At 46.8% G+C, this 18,857-nt stretch overlaps 3 non-coding genes across 3 annotated transcripts; all 3 read left to right on the top strand.

The window, feature by feature from the left end:
- The first annotated feature begins 487 nt into the window (after positions 1-487).
- TRNAN-GUU (transfer RNA asparagine (anticodon GUU)) lies at positions 488-560 on the top strand. The gene has a single exon. It is a non-coding gene; the product is annotated as a tRNA-Asn (tRNA).
- A 5,152-nt stretch (positions 561-5,712) lies between these two features.
- TRNAN-GUU (transfer RNA asparagine (anticodon GUU)) lies at positions 5,713-5,785 on the top strand. The gene has a single exon. It is a non-coding gene; the product is annotated as a tRNA-Asn (tRNA).
- Positions 5,786-14,522: 8,737 nt separating this feature from the next.
- Positions 14,523-14,595, top strand: TRNAN-GUU (transfer RNA asparagine (anticodon GUU)). Its single transcript has one exon. It is a non-coding gene; the product is annotated as a tRNA-Asn (tRNA).
- The last annotated feature ends 4,262 nt before the right edge of the window (positions 14,596-18,857 follow it).

Raw genomic sequence — 18,857 nt, 5'->3', positions numbered from 1 at the left:
AAAATCCAAAGATTTTCCACAATACCTGACGAACATTTAATCTTTGGGCTTCCGTTGCGCAATGGTTAACGCCGTCGGCTGTTAACCGAAAGGTTGGTGGTTCGAGCCCATCCGGGAGCGGTGTTGTGAGGTCTTAGATGTAACGTAAAATTCAGAGTTTTTTAAAAATAACTGACGAACATTTAATTTTTGGGCTTCCGTGGCGCAATGGTTAGCGCGTTCAGCTGTTATTCAAAAGGTTTGTGGTTCGAGCCCATCCGGGAGCGGTGTTTTGAAGTCTCAGATGTGACGTAAAAAGTCAGAGTTTTTCCACAATACCTGACGACCATTTCATTTCTGAGCTTCCTTGGCTCGAAGGTTAGCGCGTTCGGATGTTAACCAAAAGGTTGGTGGTTCGAGCCCACCCGGCTGCCGTGTTGTGAAGTCTCAAATGTAACGTAAAAAGCCAAAGTTTTTCCACAATACCTGACGACCGTTTAATTTTTGAGCTTCCGTGGCGCAATGGTTAGCGCGTTCGGCTGTTAACCGAAAGGTTGGTGGTTCGAGCCCACCCGGGAGCGGTGTTGTGAAATCTCACATGTAACGAAAAAATCCAAAGTTTTTCCACAATACCTGACGAACATTTAATCTTTGGGCTTCCGTTGCGCAATGGTTAACGCCGTCGGCTGTTAACCGAAAGGTTGGTGGTTCGAGCCCATCCGGGAGCGGTGTTGTTAGGTCTTAGATGTAACGTAAAATTCAGAGTTTTTTAAAAATACCTGACGAACATTTAATCTTTGGGCTTCTGTGGCGCAATGGTTAGCGCGTTCGGCTGTTAACCGAAAGGTTGGTGGTTCGAGCCCACCCGGGAGCGGTGTTGTGAGCTCTCACATGTAACGTAAAAAGCCAAAGTGTTTCCACAATACCCGACGACCATTTAAATTTTGGGCTTCCGTGGCGCAATGGTTAGCGCGTTCGGCTGTTAACCGAAAGGTTGGTGGTTCGAGCCCATCCGTGAGCGGTGTTGTGAGGTCTCAGATGTGACGTAAAAAGTCAAAGTTTTTCCACAATACCTGACGAACATTTAATCTTTGGGCTTCCGTGGCACAATGGTTAGCGCGTTCGGCTGTTAACCGAAAGGTTGGTGGTTCGAGCCCATCCGGGAGCGGTGTTGTGAGGTCTTAGATGTAACGTAAAATTCAGAGTTTTTTAAAAATACCTGACGAACATTTAATCTTTGGGCTTCTGTGGCGCAATGGTTAGCGCGTTCGGCTGTTAACCGAAAGGTTGGTGGTTCGAGCCCACCCGGGAGCGGTGTTGTGTGATGTCACATGTAACGTAAAAATCCAAAGATTTTCCACAATACCTGACGAACATTTAATCTTTGGGCTTCCGTTGCGCAATGGTTAACGCCGTCGGCTGTTAACCGAAAGGTTGGTGGTTCGAGCCCATCCGGGAGCGGTGTTGTGAGGTCTTAGATGTAACGTAAAATTCAGAGTTTTTTAAAAATAACTGACGAACATTTAATTTTTGGGCTTCCGTGGCGCAATGGTTAGCGCGTTCAGCTGTTATTCAAAAGGTTTGTGGTTCGAGCCCATCCGGGAGCGGTGTTTTGAAGTCTCAGATGTGACGTAAAAAGTCAGAGTTTTTCCACAATACCTGACGAACATTTAATCTTTGGGCTTCCGTTGCGCAATGGTTAACGCCGTCGGCTGTTAACTGAAAGGTTGGTGGTTCGAGCCCATCCGGGAGCGGTGTTGTGAGGTCTTAGATGTAACGTAAAATTCAGAGTTTTTTAAAAATACCTGACGAACATTTAATCTTTGGGCTTCTGTGGCGCAATGGTTAGCGCGTTCGGCTGTTAACCGAAAGGTTGGTGGTTCGAGCCCACCCGGGAGCGGTGTTGTGAGCTCTCACATGTAACGTAAAAAGCCAAAGTGTTTCCACAATACCCGACGACCATTTAAATTTTGGGCTTCCGTGGCGCAATGGTTAGCGCGTTCGGCTGTTAACCGAAAGGTTGGTGGTTCGAGCCCATCCGTGAGCGGTGTTGTGAGGTCTCAGATGTGACGTAAAAAGTCAAAGTTTTTCCACAATACCTGACGAACATTTAATCTTTGGGCTTCCGTGGCACAATGGTTAGCGCGTTCGGCTGTTAACCGAAAGGTTGGTGGTTCGAGCCCATCCGGGAGCGGTGTTGTGAGGTCTTAGATGTAACGTAAAATTCAGAGTTTTTTAAAAATACCTGACGAACATTTAATCTTTGGGCTTCTGTGGCGCAATGGTTAGCGCGTTCGGCTGTTAACCGAAAGGTTGGTGGTTCGAGCCCACCCGGGAGCGGTGTTGTGTGATGTCACATGTAACGTAAAAATCCAAAGATTTTCCACAATACCTGACGAACATTTAATCTTTGGGCTTCCGTTGCGCAATGGTTAACGCCGTCGGCTGTTAACCGAAAGGTTGGTGGTTCGAGCCCATCCGGGAGCGGTGTTGTGAGGTCTTAGATGTAACGTAAAATTCAGAGTTTTTTAAAAATAACTGACGAACATTTAATTTTTGGGCTTCCGTGGCGCAATGGTTAGCGCGTTCAGCTGTTATTCAAAAGGTTTGTGGTTCGAGCCCATCCGGGAGCGGTGTTTTGAAGTCTCAGATGTGACGTAAAAAGTCAGAGTTTTTCCACAATACCTGACGAACATTTAATCTTTGGGCTTCCGTTGCGCAATGGTTAACGCCGTCGGCTGTTAACTGAAAGGTTGGTGGTTCGAGCCCATCCGGGAGCGGTGTTGTGAGGTCTTAGATGTAACGTAAAATTCAGAGTTTTTTAAAAATACCTGACGAACATTTAATCTTTGGGCTTCTGTGGCGCAATGGTTAGCGCGTTCGGCTGTTAACCGAAAGGTTGGTGGTTCGAGCCCACCCGGGAGCGGTGTTGTGAGATGTCACATGTAACGTAAAAATCCAAAGATTTTCCACAATACCTGACGAACATTTAATCTTTGGGCTTCCGTTGCGCAATGGTTACGGCCGTCGGCTGTTAACCGGAAGGTTGGTGGTTCGAGCCCACCCGGGAGCGGTGTTGTGAAATCTCACAGGTAACGTAAAAATCCAAAGTTTTTCCACAATACCTGACGAACATTTAATCTTTGGGCTTCCGTTGCGCAATGGTTAACGCAGTCGGCTGTTAACCGAAAGGTTGGTGGTTCGAGCCCATCCGGGAGCTGTGTTGTGAGGTCTTAGATGTAACGTAAAATTCAGAGTTTTTTAAAAATAACTGACGAACATTTAATTTTTGGGCTTCCGTGGCGCAAAGGTTAGAGCGTTCAGCTGTTATTCAAAAGGTTTGTGGTTCGAGCCTATCCGGGAGCGGTGTTGTGAAGTCTCAGATGTGACGTAAATAGTCAAAGTTTTTCCACAATACCTGACGAACATTTAATCTTTGGGCTTCCGTTGCACAATGGTTAACGCCGTCGGCTGTTAACCGAAAGGTTGGTGGTTCGAGCCCATCCGGGAGCGGTGTTGTGAATCTTTGGGCTTCCGTTGCACAATGGTTAACGCCGTCGGCTGTCAACCGAAAGGTTGGTGGTTCGAGCCCATCCAGGAGCGGTGTTGTGAGGTCTTAGATGTAACGTAAAATTCAGAGTTTTTTAAAAATAACTGACGAACATTTAATTTTTGGTCTTCCGTAGCGCAATGGTTAGAGCGTTCAGCTGTTATTCAAAAGGTTTGTGGTTCGAGCCCATCCGGGAGCGGTGTTGTGAAGTCTCAGATGTGACGTAAAAAGTCAAAGTTTTTCCACAATACCTGACGAACATTTAATCTTTGGGCTTCCGTGTCGCAATGGTTAGCGCGTTCGGCTGTTAACCGAAAGGTTGGTGGTTCGAGCCCACCCGGGAGCGGTGTTGTGAGATCTCACATGTAACGTAAAAATCCAAAGTTTTTCCACAATACCTGACGAACATTTAATTTTTGGGATTCCGTGGCGCAATGGTTAGCGCGTTCGGCTGTTAACCGAAAGGTTGGTGGTTCGAGCCCACCCAAGAGCGGTGTTGTGAAATCTCACATGAAACGTAAAAAGCCAAAGTGTTTCCACGATACCTGACGAACATTTAATTTTTGGGCTTCCGTGGCGCAATGGCTAGCGCGTTCGGCTGTTAACCGAAAGGTTGGCGGTTCGAGCCCACCCAAGAGCGGTGTTGTGAAATCTCACATGTAACGTAAAAATCCAAAGTTTTTCCACAATACCTGACGAACATTTAATCGTTGGGCTTCCGTTGCGCAATGGTTAACGCCGTCGGCTGTTACCGAAAGGTTGGTGGTTCGAGCCCATCCGGGAGCGGTGTTGTGAGGTCTTAGATGTAACGTAAAAAGCCAAAGTTTTTCAACAATACCTGACGACCATTTAGTTTTTGGGCTTCCGTGGCTCAATTGGCTAGCGCGTTCGGCTGTTAACCAATAGGTTGGTGGTTCGAGACCACCCGGGAGCGGAGTTGTGAAATCTCACAGGTAACGTAAAAATCCAAAGTTTTTCCACAATACCTGACGAACATTTAATCTTTGGGCTTCCGTTGCGCAATGGTTAACGCCGTCGGCTGTTAACCGAAAGGTTTGGTGGTTCGAGCCCATTCGGGAGCGGTGTTGTGACGTCTTAGATGTAACGTAAAATTCAGAGTTTTTTAAAAATAACTGACGAACATTTAATTTTTGGGCTTTCGTGGCGCAATGGTTAGAGCGTTCAGCTGTTAATCAAAAGGTTTGTGGTTCGAGCCCATCCGGGAGTGGTGTTGTGAAGTCTCAGATGTGACGTAAAAAGTCAAAGTTTTTCCACAATACCTGACGAACATTTAATCTTTGGGCTTCCGTTGCGCAATGGTTAACGCCGTCGGCTGTTAACCAAAAGGTTGGTGGTTCGAGCCCATCCGGGAGCGGTGTTTTAAAGTCTCGGATGTGACGTAAAAAGTCAGAGTTTTTCCACAATACTTGACGACCATTTCATTTCTGAGCTTCCTTGGCTCGAAGGTTAGCGCGTTCGGATGTTAACCAAAAGGTTGGTGGTTCGAGCCCACCCGGGAGCGGTGTTGTGAAATCTCACAGGTAACGTAAAAATCCAAAGTTTTTCCACAATACCTGACGAACATTTAATCTTTGGCCTTCCGTTGCGCAATGGTTAACGCCGTCGGCTGTTAACCGAAAGGTTGGTGGTTCGAGCCCACCCGGGAGCGGTGTTGTGAAATCTCACAGGTAACGTAAAAATCCAAAGTTTTTCCACAATACCTGACGAACATTTAATCTTTGGGCTTCCGTTGCGCAATGGTTAACGCCGTCGGGTGTTAACCGAAAGGTTGGTGGTTCGAGCCCATCCGGGAGCGGTGTTGTGAGGTCTTAGATGTAACGTAAAATTCAGAGTTTTTTAAAAATAACTGACGAACATTTAATTTTTGGGCTTTCGTGGCGCAATGGTTAGCGCGTTTAGCTGTTATTCAAAAGGTTTGTGGTTCGAGCCCATCCGGGAGCGGTGTTGTGAAGTCTCAGATGTGACGTAAAAAGTCAGATCTTTTCCACGATACCTGACGTCCATTTCATTTCTGAGCTTCCTTGGCTCGAAGGTTAGCGCGTTCGGATGTTAACCGAAAGGTTGGTGGTTCGAGCCCACCCGGGAGCCGTGTTGTGAAGTCTCAAATGTAACGTAAAAAGCCAAAGTTTTTCCACAATACCTGACGAACATTTAATCTTTGGGCTTCCGTGGCGCAATGGTTAGCGCGTTCGGCTGTTAACCGAAAGGTTGGTGGTTCGAGCCCACCCGGGAGCGGTGTTGTGAGCTCTCACATGAAACGTAAAAAGCCAAAGTGTTTCCACGATTACCGACGACCATTTAATTTTTGGGCTTCCGTGGCGCAATGGTTAGCGCGTTCGGCTGTTAACCGAAAGGTTGGTGGTTCGAGCCCATCCGTGAGCGGTGTTGTGAGGTCTCAGATGTGACGTAAAATGTCAAAGTTTTTCCACAATACCTGACGAACATTTAATCTTTGGGCTTCCGTTGCGCAATGGTTAACGCCGTCGGCTGTTAACCGAAAGGTTGGTGGTTCGAGCCCATCCGGGAGCGGTGTTGTGAGGTCTTAGATGTGACGTAAAATTCAGAGTTTTTTAAAAATAACTGACGAACATTTAATTTTTGGGTTTCCGTGGCGCAATGGTTAGAGCGTTCAGCTGTTAACCGAAAGTTGGTGGTTCGAGCCCACCCGGGAGCGGTGTTGTGAGCTCTCACATGTAACGTAAAAAGCCAAAGTTTTTCCACAATACCTGACGAACATTTAATCTTTGGGCTTCCGTTGCGCAATGGTTAACGCCGTCGGCTGTTAACCAAAAGGTTGGTGGTTCGAGCCCATCCGGGAGCGGTGTTGTGAGGTCTTAGATGTAACGTAAAATTCAGAGTTTTTTAAAAATAACTGACGAACATTTAATTTTTGGGCTTCCGTGGCGCAATGGTTAGAGCGTTCAGCTGTTATTCAAAAGGTTTGTGGTTCGAGCCCATCCGGGAGCGGTGTTGTGAAGTCTCAGATGTGACGTAAAAAGTCAAAGCTTTTCCACTATACCTGACAAACATTTAATCTTTGGGCTTCCGTTGCACAATGGTTAACGCCGTCGGCTGTTAACCGAAAGGTTGGTGGTTCGAGCCCATCCGGGAGCGGTGTTGTGAGGTCTTAGATGTAACGTAAAATTCAGAGTTTTTTAAAAATAACTGACGAACATTTAATTTTTGGTCTTCCGTGGCGCAATGGTTAGAGCGTTCAGCTGTTATTCAAATGGTTTGTGGTTCGAGCCCATCCGGGAGCGGTGTTGTGAAGTCTCAGATGTGACGTAAAAAGTCAAAGTTTTTCATCAATACCTGACGAACATTTAATCTTTGGGCTTCCGTGTCGCAAGGGTTAGCGCGTTCGGCTGTTAACCGAAAGGTTGGTGGTTCGAGCCCACCCGGGAGCGGTGTTGTGAGATCTCACATGTAACGTAAAAAGTCAAAGTTTTTCCACAATACCTGACGAACATTTAATCTTTGGGCTTCCGTTGCGCAATGGTTAACGCCGTCGGCTGTTAACCGAAAGGTTGGTGGTTCGAGCCCATCCGGGAGCGGTGTTGTGAGGTCTTAGATGTAACGTAAAATTCAGAGTTTTTTAAAAATATCTGACGAACATTTAATTTTTGGGCTTCCGTGGTGCAATGGTTAGCGCGTTCAGCTGTTATTCAAAAGGTTTGTGGTTCGAGCCCATCCGGGAGCGGTGTTTTGAAGTCTCGGATGTGACGTAAAAAGTCAGAGTTTTTCCACAATACCTGACGACCATTTCATTTCTGAGCTTGCTTGGCTCGAAGGTTAGCGCGTTCGGATGTTAACCAAAAGGTTGGTGGTTCGAGCCCACCCGGGGGCGGTGTTGTGAGATCTCACATGTAACGTAAAAAGTCAAAGTTTTTCCACAATACCTGACGAACATTTAATCTTTGGGCTTCCGTTGCGCAATGGTTAACGCCGTCGGCTGTTAACCGAAAGGTTGGTGGTTCGAGCCCATCCGGGAGCGGTGTTGTGAGATCTCACATGTAACGTAAAAATCCAAAGTTTTTCCACAATACCTGACGAACATTTAATTTTTGGGATTCCGTGGCGCAATGGTTAGAGCGTTCAGCTGTTATTCAAAAGGTTTGTGGTTCGAGCCCATCCGGGAGCGGTGTTGTGAAGTCTCAGATGTGACGTAAAAAGTCAAAGTTTTTCCACAATACCTGACGAACATTTAATCTTTGGGCTTCCGTGTCGCAATGGTTAGCGCGTTCGGCTGTTAACCGAAAGGTTGGTGGTTCGAGCCCACCCGGGAGCGGTGTTGTGAGATCTCATATGTAACGTAAAAATCCAAAGTTTTTCCACAATACCTGACGAACATTTAATCTTTGGGCTTCCGTTGCGCAATGGTTAACGCCGTCGGCTGTTAACCGAAAGGTTGGTGGTTCGAGCCCATCCGGGAGCGGTGTTGTGAGGTCTTAGATGTAACGTAAAATTCAGAGTTTTTTAAAAATATCTGACGAACATTTAATTTTTGGGCTTCCGTGGCGCAATGGTTAGCGCGTTCAGCTGTTATTCAAAAGGTTTGTGGTTCGAGCCCATCCGGGAGCGGTGTTTTGAAGTCTCGGATGTGACGTAAAAAGTCAGAGTTTTTCCACAATACCTGACGACCATTTCATTTCTGAGCTTGCTTGGCTCGAAGGTTAGCGCGTTCGGATGTTAACCAAAAGGTTGGTGGTTCGAGCCCACCCGGGGGCGGTGTTGTGAGATCTCACATGTAACGTAAAAAGTCAAAGTTTTTCCACAATACCTGACGAACATTTAATCTTTGGGCTTCCGTTGCGCAATGGTTAACGCCGTCGGCTGTTAACCGAAAGGTTGGTGGTTCGAGCCCATCCGGGAGCGGTGTTGTGAGATCTCACATGTAACGTAAAAATCCAAAGTTTTTCCACAATACCTGACGAACATTTAATTTTTGGGATTCCGTGGCGCAATGGTTAGAGCGTTCAGCTGTTATTCAAAAGGTTTGTGGTTCGAGCCCATCCGGGAGCGGTGTTGTGAAGTCTCAGATGTGACGTAAAAAGTCAAAGTTTTTCCACAATACCTGACGAACATTTAATCTTTGGGCTTCCGTGTCGCAATGGTTAGCGCGTTCGGCTGTTAACCGAAAGGTTGGTGGTTCGAGCCCACCCGGGAGCGGTGTTGTGAGATCTCATATGTAACGTAAAAATCCAAAGTTTTTCCACAATACCTGACGAACATTTAATTTTTGGGATTCCGTGGCGCAATGGTTAGCGCGTTCGGCTGTTAACCGAAAGGTTGGTGGTTCGAGCCCACCCAAGAGCGGTGTTGTGAAATCTCACATGAAACGTAAAAAGCCAAAGTGTTTCCACGATACCTGACGAACATTTAATTTTTGGGCTTCCGTGGCGCAATGGCTAGCGCGTTCGGCTGTTAACCGAAAGGTTGGCGGTTCGAGCCCACCCAAGAGCGGTGTTGTGAAATCTCACATGTAACGTAAAAATCCAAAGTTTTTCCACAATACCTGACGAACATTTAATCGTTGGGCTTCCGTTGCGCAATGGTTAACGCCGTCGGCTGTTACCGAAAGGTTGGTGGTTCGAGCCCATCCGGGAGCGGTGTTGTGAGGTCTTAGATGTAACGTAAAAAGCCAAAGTTTTTCAACAATACCTGACGACCATTTAGTTTTTGGGCTTCCGTGGCTCAATTGGCTAGCGCGTTCGGCTGTTAACCAATAGGTTGGTGGTTCGAGACCACCCGGGAGCTGAGTTGTGAAATCTCACAGGTAACGTAAAAATCCAAAGTTTTTCCACAATACCTGACGAACATTTAATCTTTGGGCTTCCGTTGCGCAATGGTTAACGCCGTCGGCTGTTAACCGAAAGGTTTGGTGGTTCGAGCCCATTCGGGAGCGGTGTTGTGACGTCTTAGATGTAACGTAAAATTCAGAGTTTTTTAAAAATAACTGACGAACATTTAATTTTTGGGCTTTCGTGGCGCAATGGTTAGAGCGTTCAGCTGTTAATCAAAAGGTTTGTGGTTCGAGCCCATCCGGGAGTGGTGTTGTGAAGTCTCAGATGTGACGTAAAAAGTCAAAGTTTTTCCACAATACCTGACGAACATTTAATCTTTGGGCTTCCGTTGCGCAATGGTTAACGCCGTCGGCTGTTAACCAAAAGGTTGGTGGTTCGAGCCCATCCGGGAGCGGTGTTTTAAAGTCTCGGATGTGACGTAAAAAGTCAGAGTTTTTCCACAATACTTGACGACCATTTCATTTCTGAGCTTCCTTGGCTCGAAGGTTAGCGCGTTCGGATGTTAACCAAAAGGTTGGTGGTTCGAGCCCACCCGGGAGCGGTGTTGTGAAATCTCACAGGTAACGTAAAAATCCAAAGTTTTTCCACAATACCTGACGAACATTTAATCTTTGGCCTTCCGTTGCGCAATGGTTAACGCCGTCGGCTGTTAACCGAAAGGTTGGTGGTTCGAGCCCACCCGGGAGCGGTGTTGTGAAATCTCACAGGTAACGTAAAAATCCAAAGTTTTTCCACAATACCTGACGAACATTTAATCTTTGGGCTTCCGTTGCGCAATGGTTAACGCCGTCGGGTGTTAACCGAAAGGTTGGTGGTTCGAGCCCATCCGGGAGCGGTGTTGTGAGGTCTTAGATGTAACGTAAAATTCAGAGTTTTTTAAAAATAACTGACGAACATTTAATTTTTGGGCTTTCGTGGCGCAATGGTTAGCGCGTTTAGCTGTTATTCAAAAGGTTTGTGGTTCGAGCCCATCCGGGAGCGGTGTTGTGAAGTCTCAGATGTGACGTAAAAAGTCAGATCTTTTCCACGATACCTGACGTCCATTTCATTTCCGAGCTTCCTTGGCTCGAAGGTTAGCGCGTTCGGATGTTAACCGAAAGGTTGGTGGTTCGAGCCCACCCGGGAGCCGTGTTGTGAAGTCTCAAATGTAACGTAAAAAGCCAAAGTTTTTCCACAATACCTGACGAACATTTAATCTTTGGGCTTCCGTTGCGCAATGGTTAACGCCGTCGGCTGTTAACCAAAAGGTTGGTGGTTCGAGCCCATCCGGGAGCGGTGTTTTAAAGTCTCGGATGTGACGTAAAAAGTCAGAGTTTTTCCACAATACTTGACGACCATTTCATTTCTGAGCTTCCTTGGCTCGAAGGTTAGCGCGTTTGGATGTTAACCAAAAGGTTGGTGGTTCGAGCCCACCCGGGAGCGGTGTTGTGAAATCTCACAGGTAACGTAAAAATCCAAAGTTTTTCCACAATACCTGACGAACATTTAATCTTTGGGCTTCCGTGTCGCAATGGTTAGCGCGTTCGGCTGTTAACCGAAAGGTTGGTGGTTCGAGCCCACCCGGGAGCGGTGTTGTGAGATCTCATATGTAACGTAAAAATCCAAAGTTTTTCCACAATACCTGACGAACATTTAATCTTTGGGCTTCCGTTGCGCAATGGTTAACGCCGTCGGCTGTTAACCGAAAGGTTGGTGGTTCGAGCCCATCCGGGAGCGGTGTTGTGAGGTCTTAGATGTAACGTAAAATTCAGAGTTTTTTAAAAATATCTGACGAACATTTAATTTTTGGGCTTCCGTGGCGCAATGGTTAGCGCGTTCAGCTGTTATTCAAAAGGTTTGTGGTTCGAGCCCATCCGGGAGCGGTGTTTTGAAGTCTCGGATGTGACGTAAAAAGTCAGAGTTTTTCCACAATACCTGACGACCATTTCATTTCTGAGCTTGCTTGGCTCGAAGGTTAGCGCGTTCGGATGTTAACCAAAAGGTTGGTGGTTCGAGCCCACCCGGGGGCGGTGTTGTGAGATCTCACATGTAACGTAAAAAGTCAAAGTTTTTCCACAATACCTGACGAACATTTAATCTTTGGGCTTCCGTTGCGCAATGGTTAACGCCGTCGGCTGTTAACCGAAAGGTTGGTGGTTCGAGCCCATCCGGGAGCGGTGTTGTGAGATCTCACATGTAACGTAAAAATCCAAAGTTTTTCCACAATACCTGACGAACATTTAATTTTTGGGATTCCGTGGCGCAATGGTTAGAGCGTTCAGCTGTTATTCAAAAGGTTTGTGGTTCGAGCCCATCCGGGAGCGGTGTTGTGAAGTCTCAGATGTGACGTAAAAAGTCAAAGTTTTTCCACAATACCTGACGAACATTTAATCTTTGGGCTTCCGTGTCGCAATGGTTAGCGCGTTCGGCTGTTAACCGAAAGGTTGGTGGTTCGAGCCCACCCGGGAGCGGTGTTGTGAGATCTCATATGTAACGTAAAAATCCAAAGTTTTTCCACAATACCTGACGAACATTTAATTTTTGGGATTCCGTGGCGCAATGGTTAGCGCGTTCGGCTGTTAACCGAAAGGTTGGTGGTTCGAGCCCACCCAAGAGCGGTGTTGTGAAATCTCACATGAAACGTAAAAAGCCAAAGTGTTTCCACGATACCTGACGAACATTTAATTTTTGGGCTTCCGTGGCGCAATGGCTAGCGCGTTCGGCTGTTAACCGAAAGGTTGGCGGTTCGAGCCCACCCAAGAGCGGTGTTGTGAAATCTCACATGTAACGTAAAAATCCAAAGTTTTTCCACAATACCTGACGAACATTTAATCGTTGGGCTTCCGTTGCGCAATGGTTAACGCCGTCGGCTGTTACCGAAAGGTTGGTGGTTCGAGCCCATCCGGGAGCGGTGTTGTGAGGTCTTAGATGTAACGTAAAAAGCCAAAGTTTTTCAACAATACCTGACGACCATTTAGTTTTTGGGCTTCCGTGGCTCAATTGGCTAGCGCGTTCGGCTGTTAACCAATAGGTTGGTGGTTCGAGACCACCCGGGAGCGGAGTTGTGAAATCTCACAGGTAACGTAAAAATCCAAAGTTTTTCCACAATACCTGACGAACATTTAATCTTTGGGCTTCCGTTGCGCAATGGTTAACGCCGTCGGCTGTTAACCGAAAGGTTTGGTGGTTCGAGCCCATTCGGGAGCGGTGTTGTGACGTCTTAGATGTAACGTAAAATTCAGAGTTTTTTAAAAATAACTGACGAACATTTAATTTTTGGGCTTTCGTGGCGCAATGGTTAGAGCGTTCAGCTGTTAATCAAAAGGTTTGTGGTTCGAGCCCATCCGGGAGTGGTGTTGTGAAGTCTCAGATGTGACGTAAAAAGTCAAAGTTTTTCCACAATACCTGACGAACATTTAATCTTTGGGCTTCCGTTGCGCAATGGTTAACGCCGTCGGCTGTTAACCAAAAGGTTGGTGGTTCGAGCCCATCCGGGAGCGGTGTTTTAAAGTCTCGGATGTGACGTAAAAAGTCAGAGTTTTTCCACAATACTTGACGACCATTTCATTTCTGAGCTTCCTTGGCTCGAAGGTTAGCGCGTTCGGATGTTAACCAAAAGGTTGGTGGTTCGAGCCCACCCGGGAGCGGTGTTGTGAAATCTCACAGGTAACGTAAAAATCCAAAGTTTTTCCACAATACCTGACGAACATTTAATCTTTGGCCTTCCGTTGCGCAATGGTTAACGCCGTCGGCTGTTAACCGAAAGGTTGGTGGTTCGAGCCCACCCGGGAGCGGTGTTGTGAAATCTCACAGGTAACGTAAAAATCCAAAGTTTTTCCACAATACCTGACGAACATTTAATCTTTGGGCTTCCGTTGCGCAATGGTTAACGCCGTCGGGTGTTAACCGAAAGGTTGGTGGTTCGAGCCCATCCGGGAGCGGTGTTGTGAGGTCTTAGATGTAACGTAAAATTCAGAGTTTTTTAAAAATAACTGACGAACATTTAATTTTTGGGCTTTCGTGGCGCAATGGTTAGCGCGTTTAGCTGTTATTCAAAAGGTTTGTGGTTCGAGCCCATCCGGGAGCGGTGTTGTGAAGTCTCAGATGTGACGTAAAAAGTCAGATCTTTTCCACGATACCTGACGTCCATTTCATTTCCGAGCTTCCTTGGCTCGAAGGTTAGCGCGTTCGGATGTTAACCGAAAGGTTGGTGGTTCGAGCCCACCCGGGAGCCGTGTTGTGAAGTCTCAAATGTAACGTAAAAAGCCAAAGTTTTTCCACAATACCTGACGAACATTTAATCTTTGGGCTTCCGTTGCGCAATGGTTAACGCCGTCGGCTGTTAACCAAAAGGTTGGTGGTTCGAGCCCATCCGGGAGCGGTGTTTTAAAGTCTCGGATGTGACGTAAAAAGTCAGAGTTTTTCCACAATACTTGACGACCATTTCATTTCTGAGCTTCCTTGGCTCGAAGGTTAGCGCGTTTGGATGTTAACCAAAAGGTTGGTGGTTCGAGCCCACCCGGGAGCGGTGTTGTGAAATCTCACAGGTAACGTAAAAATCCAAAGTTTTTCCACAATACCTGACGAACATTTAATCTTTGGCCTTCCGTTGCGCAATGGTTAACGCCGTCGGCTGTTAACCGAAAGGTTGGTGGTTCGAGCCCACCCGGGAGCGGTGTTGTGAAATCTCACAGGTAACGTAAAAATCCAAAGTTTTTCCACAATACCTGACGAACATTTAATCTTTGGGCTTCCGTTGCGCAATGGTTAACGCCGTCGGGTGTTAACCGAAAGGTTGGTGGTTCGAGCCCATCCGGGAGCGGTGTTGTGAGGTCTTAGATGTAACGTAAAATTCAGAGTTTTTTAAAAATAACTGACGAACATTTAATTTTTGGGCTTTCGTGGCGCAATGGTTAGCGCGTTTAGCTGTTATTCAAAAGGTTTGTGGTTCGAGCCCATCCGGGAGCGGTGTTGTGAAGTCTCAGATGTGACGTAAAAAGTCAGATCTTTTCCACGATACCTGACGTCCATTTCATTTCTGAGCTTCCTTGGCTCGAAGGTTAGCGCGTTCGGATGTTAACCGAAAGGTTGGTGGTTCGAGCCCACCCGGGAGCCGTGTTGTGAAGTCTCAAATGTAACGTAAAAAGCCAAAGTTTTTCCACAATACCTGACGAACATTTAATCTTTGGGCTTCCGTGGCGCAATGGTTAGCGCGTTCGGCTGTTAACCGAAAGGTTGGTGGTTCGAGCCCACCCGGGAGCGGTGTTGTGAGCTCTCACATGAAACGTAAAAAGCCAAAGTGTTTCCACGATACCCGACGACCATTTAATTTTTGGGCTTCCGTGGCGCAATGGTTAGCGCGTTCGGCTGTTAACCGAAAGGTTGGTGGTTCGAGCCCATCCGTGAGCGGTGTTGTGAGGTCTCAGATGTGACGTAAAATGTCAAAGTTTTTCCACAATACCTGACGAACATTTAATCTTTGGGCTTCCGTTGCGCAATGGTTAACGCCGTCGGCTGTTAACCGAAAGGTTGGTGGTTCGAGCCCATCCGGGAGCGGTGTTGTGAGGTCTTAGATGTGACGTAAAATTCAGAGTTTTTTAAAAATAACTGACGAACATTTAATTTTTGGGTTTCCGTGGCGCAATGGTTAGAGCGTTCAGCTGTTAACCGAAAGTTGGTGGTTCGAGCCCACCCGGGAGCGGTGTTGTGAGCTCTCACATGTAACGTAAAAAGCCAAAGTTTTTCCACAATACTTGACGAACATTTAATCTTTGGGCTTCCGTTGCGCAATGGTTAACGCCGTCGGCTGTTAACCAAAAGGTTGGTGGTTCGAGCCCATCCGGGAGCGGTGTTGTGAGGTCTTAGATGTAACGTAAAATTCAGAGTTTTTTAAAAATAACTGACGAACATTTAATTTTTGGGCTTCCGTGGCGCAATGGTTAGAGCGTTCAGCTGTTATTCAAAAGGTTTGTGGTTCGAGCCCATCCGGGAGCGGTGTTGTGAAGTCTCAGATGTGACGTAAAAAGTCAAAGCTTTTCCACTATACCTGACAAACATTTAATCTTTGGGCTTCCGTTGCACAATGGTTAACGCCGTCGGCTGTTAACCGAAAGGTTGGTGGTTCGAGCCCATCCGGGAGCGGTGTTGTGAGGTCTTAGATGTAACGTAAAATTCAGAGTTTTTTAAAAATAACTGACGAACATTTAATTTTTGGTCTTCCGTGGCGCAATGGTTAGAGCGTTCAGCTGTTATTCAAACGGTTTGTGGTTCGAGCCCATCCGGGAGCGGTGTTGTGAAGTCTCAGATGTGACGTAAAAAGTCAAAGTTTTTCATCAATACCTGACGAACATTTAATCTTTGGGCTTCCGTGTTGCAAGGGTTAGCGCGTTCGGCTGTTAACCGAAAGGTTGGTGGTTCGAGCCCACCCGGGAGCGGTGTTGTGAGATCTCACATGTAACGTAAAAAGTCAAAGTTTTTCCACAATACCTGACGAACATTTAATCTTTGGGCTTCCGTTGCGCAATGGTTAACGCCGTCGGCTGTTAACCGAAAGGTTGGTGGTTCGAGCCCATCCGGGAGCGGTGTTGTGAGGTCTTAGATGTAACGTAAAATTCAGATTTTTTTAAAAATATCTGACGAACATTTAATTTTTGGGCTTCCGTGGCGCAATGGTTAGCGCGTTCAGCTGTTATTCAAAAGGTTTGTGGTTCGAGCCCATCCGGGAGCGGTGTTTTGAAGTCTCGGATGTGACGTAAAAAGTCAGAGTTTTTCCACAATACCTGACGACCATTTCATTTCTGAGCTTGCTTGGCTCGAAGGTTAGCGCGTTCGGATGTTAACCAAAAGGTTGGTGGTTCGAGCCCACCCGGGGGCGGTGTTGTGAGATCTCACATGTAACGTAAAAAGTCAAAGTTTTTCCACAATACCTGACGAACATTTAATCTTTGGGCTTCCGTTGCGCAATGGTTAACGCCGTCGGCTGTTAACCGAAAGGTTGGTGGTTCGAGCCCATCCGGGAGCGGTGTTGTGAGGTCTTAGATGTAACGTAAAATTCAGAGTTTTTTAAAAATATCTGACGAACATTTAATTTTTGGGCTTCCGTGGCGCAATGGTTAGCGCGTTCAGCTGTTATTCAAAAGGTTTGTGGTTCGAGCCCATCCGGGAGCGGTGTTTTGAAGTCTCGGATGTGACGTAAAAAGTCAGAGTTTTTCCACAATACCTGACGACCATTTCATTTCTGAGCTTGCTTGGCTCGAAGGTTAGCGCGTTCGGATGTTAACCAAAAGGTTGGTGGTTCGAGCCCACCCGGCTGCCGTGTTGTGAAGTCTCAAATGTAACGTAAAAAGCCAAAGTTTTTCCACAATACCTGACGACCGTTTAATTTTTGAGCTTCCGTGGCGCAATGGTTACCGCGTTCGGCTGTTAACCGAAAGGTTGGTGGTTCGAGCCCATCCGGGAGCGGTGTTGTGAGGTCTTAGATGTAACGTAAAATTCAGAGTTTTTTAAAAATAACTGACGAACATTTAATTTTTGGTCTTCCGTGGCGCAATGGTTAGAGCGTTCAGCTGTTATTCAAAAGGTTTGTGGTTCGAGCCCATCCGGGAGCGGTGTTGTGAAGTCTCAAATGTAACGTAAAAAGCCAAAGTTTTTCCACAATACCTGACGACCGTTTAATTTTTGAGCTTCCGTGGCGCAATGGTTACCGCGTTCGGATGTTAACCAAAAGGTTGGTGGTTCGAGCCCACCCGGCTGCCGTGTTGTGAAGTCTCAAATGTAACGTAAAAATCCAAAGTTTTTCTACAATACCTGACGAACATTTAATCTTTGGGCTTCCGTTGCGCAATGGTTAACGCCGTCGGCTGTTAACCGAAAGGTTGGTGGTTCGAGCCCATCCGGGAGCGGTGTTGTGAGGTCTTAGATGTAACGTAAAATTCAGAGTTTTTTAAAAATACCTGACGAACATTTAATCTTTGGGCTTCTGTGGCGCAATGGTTAGCGCGTTCGGCTGTTAACCGAAAGGTTGGTGGTTCGAGCCCACCCGGGAGCGGTGTTGTGAGATCTCACATGTAACGTAAAAATCCAAAGTTTTTCCACAATACCTGACGAACATTTAATCTTTGGGCTTCCGTGGCGCAATGGTTAGCGCGTTCGGCTGTTAACCGAAAGGTTGGTGGTTCGAGCCCATCCGGGAGCGGTGTTGTGAGGTCTTAGATGTAACGTAAAATTCAGAGTTTTTTAAAAATACCTGACGAACATTTAATCTTTGGGCTTCTGTGGCGCAATGGTTAGCGCGTTCGGCTGTTAACCGAAAGGTTGGTGGTTCGAGCCCACCCGGGAGCGGTGTTGTGAGATCTCACATGTAACGTAAAAATCCAAAGTTTTTCCACAATACCTGACGACCATTTCATTTCTGAGCTTCCTTGGCTCGAAGGTTAGCGCGTTCGGATGTTAACCAAAAGGTTGGTGGTTCGAGCCCACCCGGCTGCCGTGTTGTGAAGTCTCAAATGTAACGTAAAAAGCCAAAGTTTTTCCACAATACCTGACGACCGTTTAATTTTTGAGCATCCGTGGCGCAATGGTTACCGCGTTCGGCTGTTAACCGAAAGGTTGGTGGTTCGAGCCCACCCGGGAGCGGTGTTGTGAAATCTCACATGTAACGTAAAAATCCAAAGTTTTTCCACAATACCTGACGAACATTTAATCTTTGGGCTTCCGTTGCGAAATGGTTAACGCCGTCGGCTGTTAACCGAAAGGTTGGTGGTTCGAGCCCATCTGGGAGCGGTGTTGTGAGGTCTTAGATGTAACGTAAAATTCAGAGTTTTTTAAAAATACCTGACGAACATTTAATCTTTGGGCTTCTGTGGCGCAATGGTTAGCGCGTTCGGCTGTTAACCGAAAGGTTGGTGGTTCGAGCCCACCCGGGAGCGGTGTTGTGAGATCTCACATGTAACGTAAAAATCCAAAGTTTTTCCACAATACCTGACGAACATTTAATCTTTGGGCTTCCGTGGCGCAATGGTTAGCGCGTTCGGCTGTTAACCGAAAGGTTGGTGGTTCGAGCCCATCCGGGAGCGGTGTTGTGAGGTCTTAGATGTAACGTAAAATTCAGAGTTTTTTAAAAATACCTGACGAACATTTAATCTTTGGGCTTCTGTGGCGCAATGGTTAGCGCGTTCGGCTGTTAACCGAAAGGTTGGTGGTTCGAGCCCACCCGGGAGCGGTGTTGTGAGATCTCACATGTAACGTAAAAATCCAAAGTTTTTCCACAATACCTGACGACCATTTCATTTCTGAGCTTCCTTGGCTCGAAGGTTAGCGCGTTCGGATGTTAACCAAAAGGTTGGTGGTTCGAGCCCACCCGGCTGCCGTGTTGTGAAGTCTCAAATGTAACGTAAAAAGCCAAAGTTTTTCCACAATACCTGACGACCGTTTAATTTTTGAGCTTCCGTGGCGCAATGGTTAGCGCGTTCGGCTGTTCACCGAAAGGTTGGTGGTTCGAGCCCACCCGGGAGCGGTGTTGTGAG

Source organism: Phalangium opilio, unplaced genomic scaffold (assembly GCF_054372755.1).
Source record: "Phalangium opilio isolate 3A_F unplaced genomic scaffold, DU_Popi_V2 ptg000352l_1, whole genome shotgun sequence".
NCBI classification, from domain to species: Eukaryota; Metazoa; Arthropoda; class Arachnida; order Opiliones; family Phalangiidae; genus Phalangium; species Phalangium opilio.
The sequence above is the reverse complement of the archived record's forward strand: the minus strand, read 5'-3'. Positions and strand labels throughout refer to the sequence as shown.